Raw genomic sequence first — 6,000 nt, 5'->3', positions numbered from 1 at the left:
CTCTTCTTGTTTCGTTGTTTGTTATTGGCTATGTTGGGCTATACCCTGAACCAATCATCAGAACCAGGGGTATAGAATATATTTATTGGCTTAAGTTCACCCCTGGAACTAGGGAGAGTAGAATCGTACCCCAATCTCATGGCCCAGCATAGGGAGAGAGTGACTCCCCAAACAGGAAATCAGGTAGTGTTTGTGGGAGAAAAGGAGAGGAGGTGAGAGATAGGGTGTGGGTGTGTACAAGGAACAACCAACAAATATCCCTTAGAGAGGCATATTTGGTAAGACTTTGTAGAAGACTGTTCATTGGCTGACAGTGTCCATCCTGGACTATCCTGCTGATGGTCCCAGTTAGGGAAATGGGATGAATTCAGGGTCAAGACTTTTACTCAGACAGAATGAGGTTGTCTGCAAAATAGATGTTAGAAGGAGATCCAAAAAATAGAGAGCTTAAAACAAAGGTATTTCAAGAGAGAATGAAACCCCTAGGAGAAAAAGGAAGGTTAGGAAGTGAATCATTTCCTGGTAGGCTTTAACTTCTGGAGGACTTTTCCATGGGGTCTTGGGGAAATCGAGTTTTAGTTAACATTTCTAAATCCTCTGCCTTTTAAAATTCCACTTAACTTTCTCCAAACTTCTCATAAACTTTAATGCATTTCTACAACATAAGGTGGTGGTGCTGTGGAGGTATGAGAGACTGGAACTAGAAGTAACAGTAAGAAGAAAAACCATACTTTTTTGAGTATGTACTATGTGCCAGGGATGCTTTGTGTCCTTTACCTGTAGTAGCTCAGAACAACTCTACAAGGTAGGCTATATTTTCAGAAGCAGCATCCTCATTTTACAAACGAGGAAACAGGCATACAAAAAGATTAGGTGACATGTCCAGCTACAGCGTTTATGCTCTTAATCACTGTGGTATGCTACCACCAAGGTGGTGTAGACCAAATTTCATACCTTCATTCACCCGATCATGGAGACTAAAGATCATAAATTCCAGGCTATGGCATGCAGCCAAGGCTGGGACCAAGTACACACCAACAATGCACTTACACAGCCCTCAGAATAAAAGCCTCCTTGCACTTTTCTCCCTAGGTGCCTCACCCTAGCCCCAGCCCCATGGTATCATAGGGAGGAGTAGCCCATAGGAAGCAGAGAGTGATAGTGCCAATCCCATGACTCAGAGGACTGGCCATTACTGGAACAAGTATATTATATCAAAATCCCCCCTTTTCCAATAGAGCAAGAATATGGATTATTTAAAAAAGAAGGAAAAGCTGACACTGGAGCTATCCATAAATGAGCAGAAATTGCTTCCTATTAGGACGGTCATAGAAAGCCTCCTGGGAGAGTGGACATATGAACTGATGCCTGAGAAACTAGATCATTTGATATGGTTTGACTGTGTCCCCACCCAAATTTCATCTTGGATTGTAGCTCCTATAATCCCCACGTGTTGTGGGAGGGACATGGTGGGAGGAATTGAATCATGGGGGCAGGTTTTTCCCTGCTGTTCTCATGATAATGGACAAGTCTCATGAGATCTGATAGTTTTATAAAGGGGCAGTTCCCTGCACATGCTCTCTTGCCTGTCACCATATAAGATATGTCTTTGTGGGGGTAGGTTCCAAGAGGGCCGAATACAAAGAGCTCCAGTCTGCAGCTCCCAGCGTGAGCAATGCAGAAGATGGGTGATTTCTGCATTTCCAACTGAGGTACCAGGTTCATCTCACTGGGGCTTGTCAGACAGTGAGTGCAGCCCATGGAGCAGGTCGGGACATTGCCTCACCCAGGAAGCATGAGGGGTTGGGGAATTTCCTTTCCCAGCAAAGGGAAGCCGTGACAGACAGTACCTGGAAAATCGGGACACTCCCACTCTAATACTGCACTTTTCCAATGGCCTTAGCAAATGGCACACCAGGAGATTATATCCCATGCATGGCTTGGAGGGTCCCATGCCCACGGAGCCTAGCTCACTGCTAGCAGAGCAGTCTGAGATCGAACTGTGAAGTGGCAGCAAGGCTGGGGGAGGGGCGACCCCCATTGCTGAGGCTTGAGTAGGTAAACAAAGCAGCCAGGAAGCTCAAACTGGGTGGAGCCCACCGCAGCTCAAGGGGGCCTTCCTGCCTCTGTAGACTCCACCTCTGGGGGCAGGGCATAGCTGAACAAAAGGCAGCAGAAACTTCTGCAGACTTAAACGTCCCTGTCTGACAGCTTGGAAGAGAGTAGTGGTTCTCCCAGCATGGAGTTTGAGATTTGAGAATGGACAGACTGCCTCCTCAAGTGGGTCCCTAACCCCCAAGTAGCCTAACTAGGAGACATCTCCCAGCAGGGGCCGACTGACGCCTCATACAGCTGGGTGCCCCTCTGAGATGAAGCTTCCAGAGGAAGGATCAGGCAGCAACATCTGCCATTCTGCAATATTTGCTTTTCTGCAGCCTCTGCTGGTGATACCCAGGCAAACAGCGTTGGGAGTGGAAATCCAGCAAACTCCAACAGACCTTCAGCTGAGGGTCCTGACTGTTAGAAGGAAAACTAACAAACAGAAAGGACATCCACATCAAAACCTCATCTGTAAGTCACCATCATCAAAGACCAAAGGTAGATAAAACCACAAAGATGGGGAAAAACAGAGCCGAAAAGCTGAAAATTCTAAAAATCAGAGTACCCTTTCTCCTTCAAAGGAACACAGCTCCTCACCAGCAGTGGAACAAGCTGGACAGAGAATGCCTTTGACGAGTTGAGAGAAGACAGCTTCAGATGATTGGTAATAACAAACTTCTCCAAGCTAAAGGAGGATGTTCAAACACATCGCAAAGAAGTTAAAACCTTGAAAAAAGACTAGATGAATGGCTAACTAGAATAAACAGTGTACAGAAGTCCTCAAATGACCTGACAGAGCTGAAAACCATGGCACAAGAACTATGTGATGCATGTACAAGCTTCAGTAGCCAATTTGATCAAGTGGAAGAAAGGGTATTGAAGATCAAATGAATGAAATGAAGCGAGAAGAGAAGTTTAGAGAAAAAGAGTAAAAAGAAATGAACAAAGCCTCCAAGAAATATGGGGCTATGTGAAAAGACCAAATCTACATCTGATTGGTGTACCTGAAAGTGACAGGGAGAATGGAACCAAGTTGGAAAACACTCCTCAGGATATTATCCAGGAGAAGTTCCCCAACCTAGTGAGGCAGGCCAACATTCAAATTCAGGAAATACAGATAATGCCACAAAGATGCCCCTCAAGAAGAGCAACTCCAAGACACATAATTGTCAGATTCACCAAAGTTGAAATGAAGGAAAAAATGTTAAGGGCAGCCAGAGAGAAAGGTCAGGTTACCAACCAAGGGAAGCCCATCAGACTAACAGCGGATCTCTCAGCAGAAACTCTACAAGCTAGAAGAGAGTGGAGGCCAATATTCAACATTCTTAAAGAAAAGAATTTTCAACCCAGAATTTCATATCCAGCCAAACTAAGCTTCATAAGTGAAGGAGAAATAAAGTACTTTACAAAGAAACAAATGCTGAGAGATTTTGTCACCACCAGGCCAGCCTCACAAGAGCTCCTGAAGGAAGCACTAAACATGGAAAGGAAAAACCTGTACCAGCCACCGCAAAAACATGCCAAATTGTAAAGACCATCAATGCTAGGAAGAAACTGTGTCAACTAATGAGCAAAATAACCAGCTAACATCATGACAGGATCAAATTCACACATAACAATATTAACCTTAAATGTAAATGGGCTAAATGCTCCAATTAAAAGACACAGATGGCAAACTGGATAAAGAGTCAAGACCCATCAGTGTGCTGTATTCAGGAGACCCATCTCATGCGCAATGACACACATAGGCTCAAAATAAAGGGATGGAGGAAGATCTACCAAGCAAATGGGAAACAAAAAAAAAGCAAGGATTGCAATCCTAGTCTCTGATAAAACAGACTTTAAACCAACAGAGATCAAAAGAGACAAAGGAGGCCATTACATAATGGTAAAGGGATCAATTCAACAAGAAGAGCTAACTATCCTAAATATATATGCACCCAATACAGGAGCACCCAGATTCATAAAGCAAGTCCTTAGAGACCTACAAAGAGACTTAGACTCCCAAACAATAATAATGGGGGACTTTAATACCCCACTGTCAACATTAGACAGATCAACGAGATAGAAAGTTAACAAGGATATCCAGGAATTGAACTCAGCTCTGCACCAAGAGGACCTAATAGACATCTACAGAACTCTCCACCCCAAATTAACAGAATATACATTCTTCTCAGCACCACACCACACTTATTCCAAAACTGACCACATAGTTGGAAGTAAAGCACTCCTCAGCAAATGTAAAATAACAGAAATTATAACAAACTCTCTCTCAGAACACAGTGCAATCAGATTAGAACTCAGGATTAAGAAACTCACCCAAAACTGCTCAACTACATGGAAACTGAATAACCTGCTCCTGAATGACTACTGGGTACATAAGGAAATGAAGGCAGAAATAAAGATGTTCTTGGAAACCAATGAGAACAAAGACACAACATACCAGAATCTCTGGGACACATTTAAAGTAGTGTGTAGAGGGAAATTTATAGCACTAAATGCCCACAAGAGAAACCAGGAAAAGATCTAAAATCGACACCCTAACATCACAATTAAAAGAACTAGAGAAGCAAGAGCAAACACATTCAAAAGCTAGCAGAAGGCAAGAAATAACTAAGATCAGAGCACAATTGAAGGAGATAGAGACACAAAAAACCCTTCAAAACATCAACGAATCCAGGAGCTGGTTTTTTGAAAAGATCAATACAATTGATAGACCACTAGCAAGACTAATAATGAAGAAAAGAGAGAAGAATCAAACATATGCAATAAAAATTGATAAAGGGGATATCACCACCAATCCCACAGAAACACAAACTACCATCAGAGAATACTATAAACACCTCTACACAAATAAACTAGAAAATCTAGAAGAAATGGATAAATTCCTGGACACATACACCCCCCCAAGACTAAACCAGGAAGATGTTGAATGCCTGAATAGATCAATAACAGGTTCTGAAATTGAAGCAATAAATCATAGACTACCAACCAAAAAAAGTCCAGGACCAGACAGATTCACAGCCAAATTCTACCAGAGGTACAAAGAGGAGCTGGTACCATTCCTTCTGAAGCTATTCCAATCAATAGAAAAAGAGGGAATCCTCCCTAATTCATTTTATGAGGCCAACATCATCCTGATACCAAAGCCTGGCAGAGACACAACAAAAAAAGAGAATTTTAGACCAATATCCCTGATGAACATCAATGCAAAAATCCTAAAATATTGGCAAACCGAATCCAGCAGCACATCAAAAAGCTTATCCACCATGATCAATTTGGCTTCATCCCTGGGATGCAAGACTGGTTCAACATATGCAAATCAATAAACGTAATCCATCATATAAACAGAATCAATGACAAAAACCACATGATTATCTTAATAGATGCAGAAAAGACCTTCAACAAATTCAACAGCCCTTCATGCTAAAAACTCTCAATAAACGAGGTATTGAAGGGACATATCTTAAAATAATAAGAGCTATTTATGACAAACTCACAGCCCATATCATACCGAATCAGCAAAAACTGGAAGCAAAAGAGGAAGTCAAATTGTCCCTGTTTGCAGATGACATGATTGTATATTTAGAAAACCCCATCATCACAGCCCGAAATCTCCTTAAGCTGATAAGCAACTTCAGCAAAGTCTCAGGATACAAAATCATTGTGCAAAAATCACAAGCATTCTTATACACCAATAACAGACAAACAGAGAGCCAAACCATGAGTGAACTCCCATTCACAATTGATTCAAAGAGAATAAAATACCTAGGAATCCAACTTACAAGGGATGTGAAGGACCTCATCAAGGAGAACTACAAACCACTGTTCAAGGAAATAAAAGAGGACACAAACAAATGGGAGAACATTCCATGCTCATGGATAGAAAGAATCAATATT

Source organism: Pan troglodytes, chromosome 10, assembly GCF_028858775.2.
Source record: "Pan troglodytes isolate AG18354 chromosome 10, NHGRI_mPanTro3-v2.0_pri, whole genome shotgun sequence".
Lineage (NCBI taxonomy): Eukaryota > Metazoa > Chordata > Mammalia > Primates > Hominidae > Pan > Pan troglodytes.
This window is presented reverse-complemented; position numbering follows the sequence as displayed.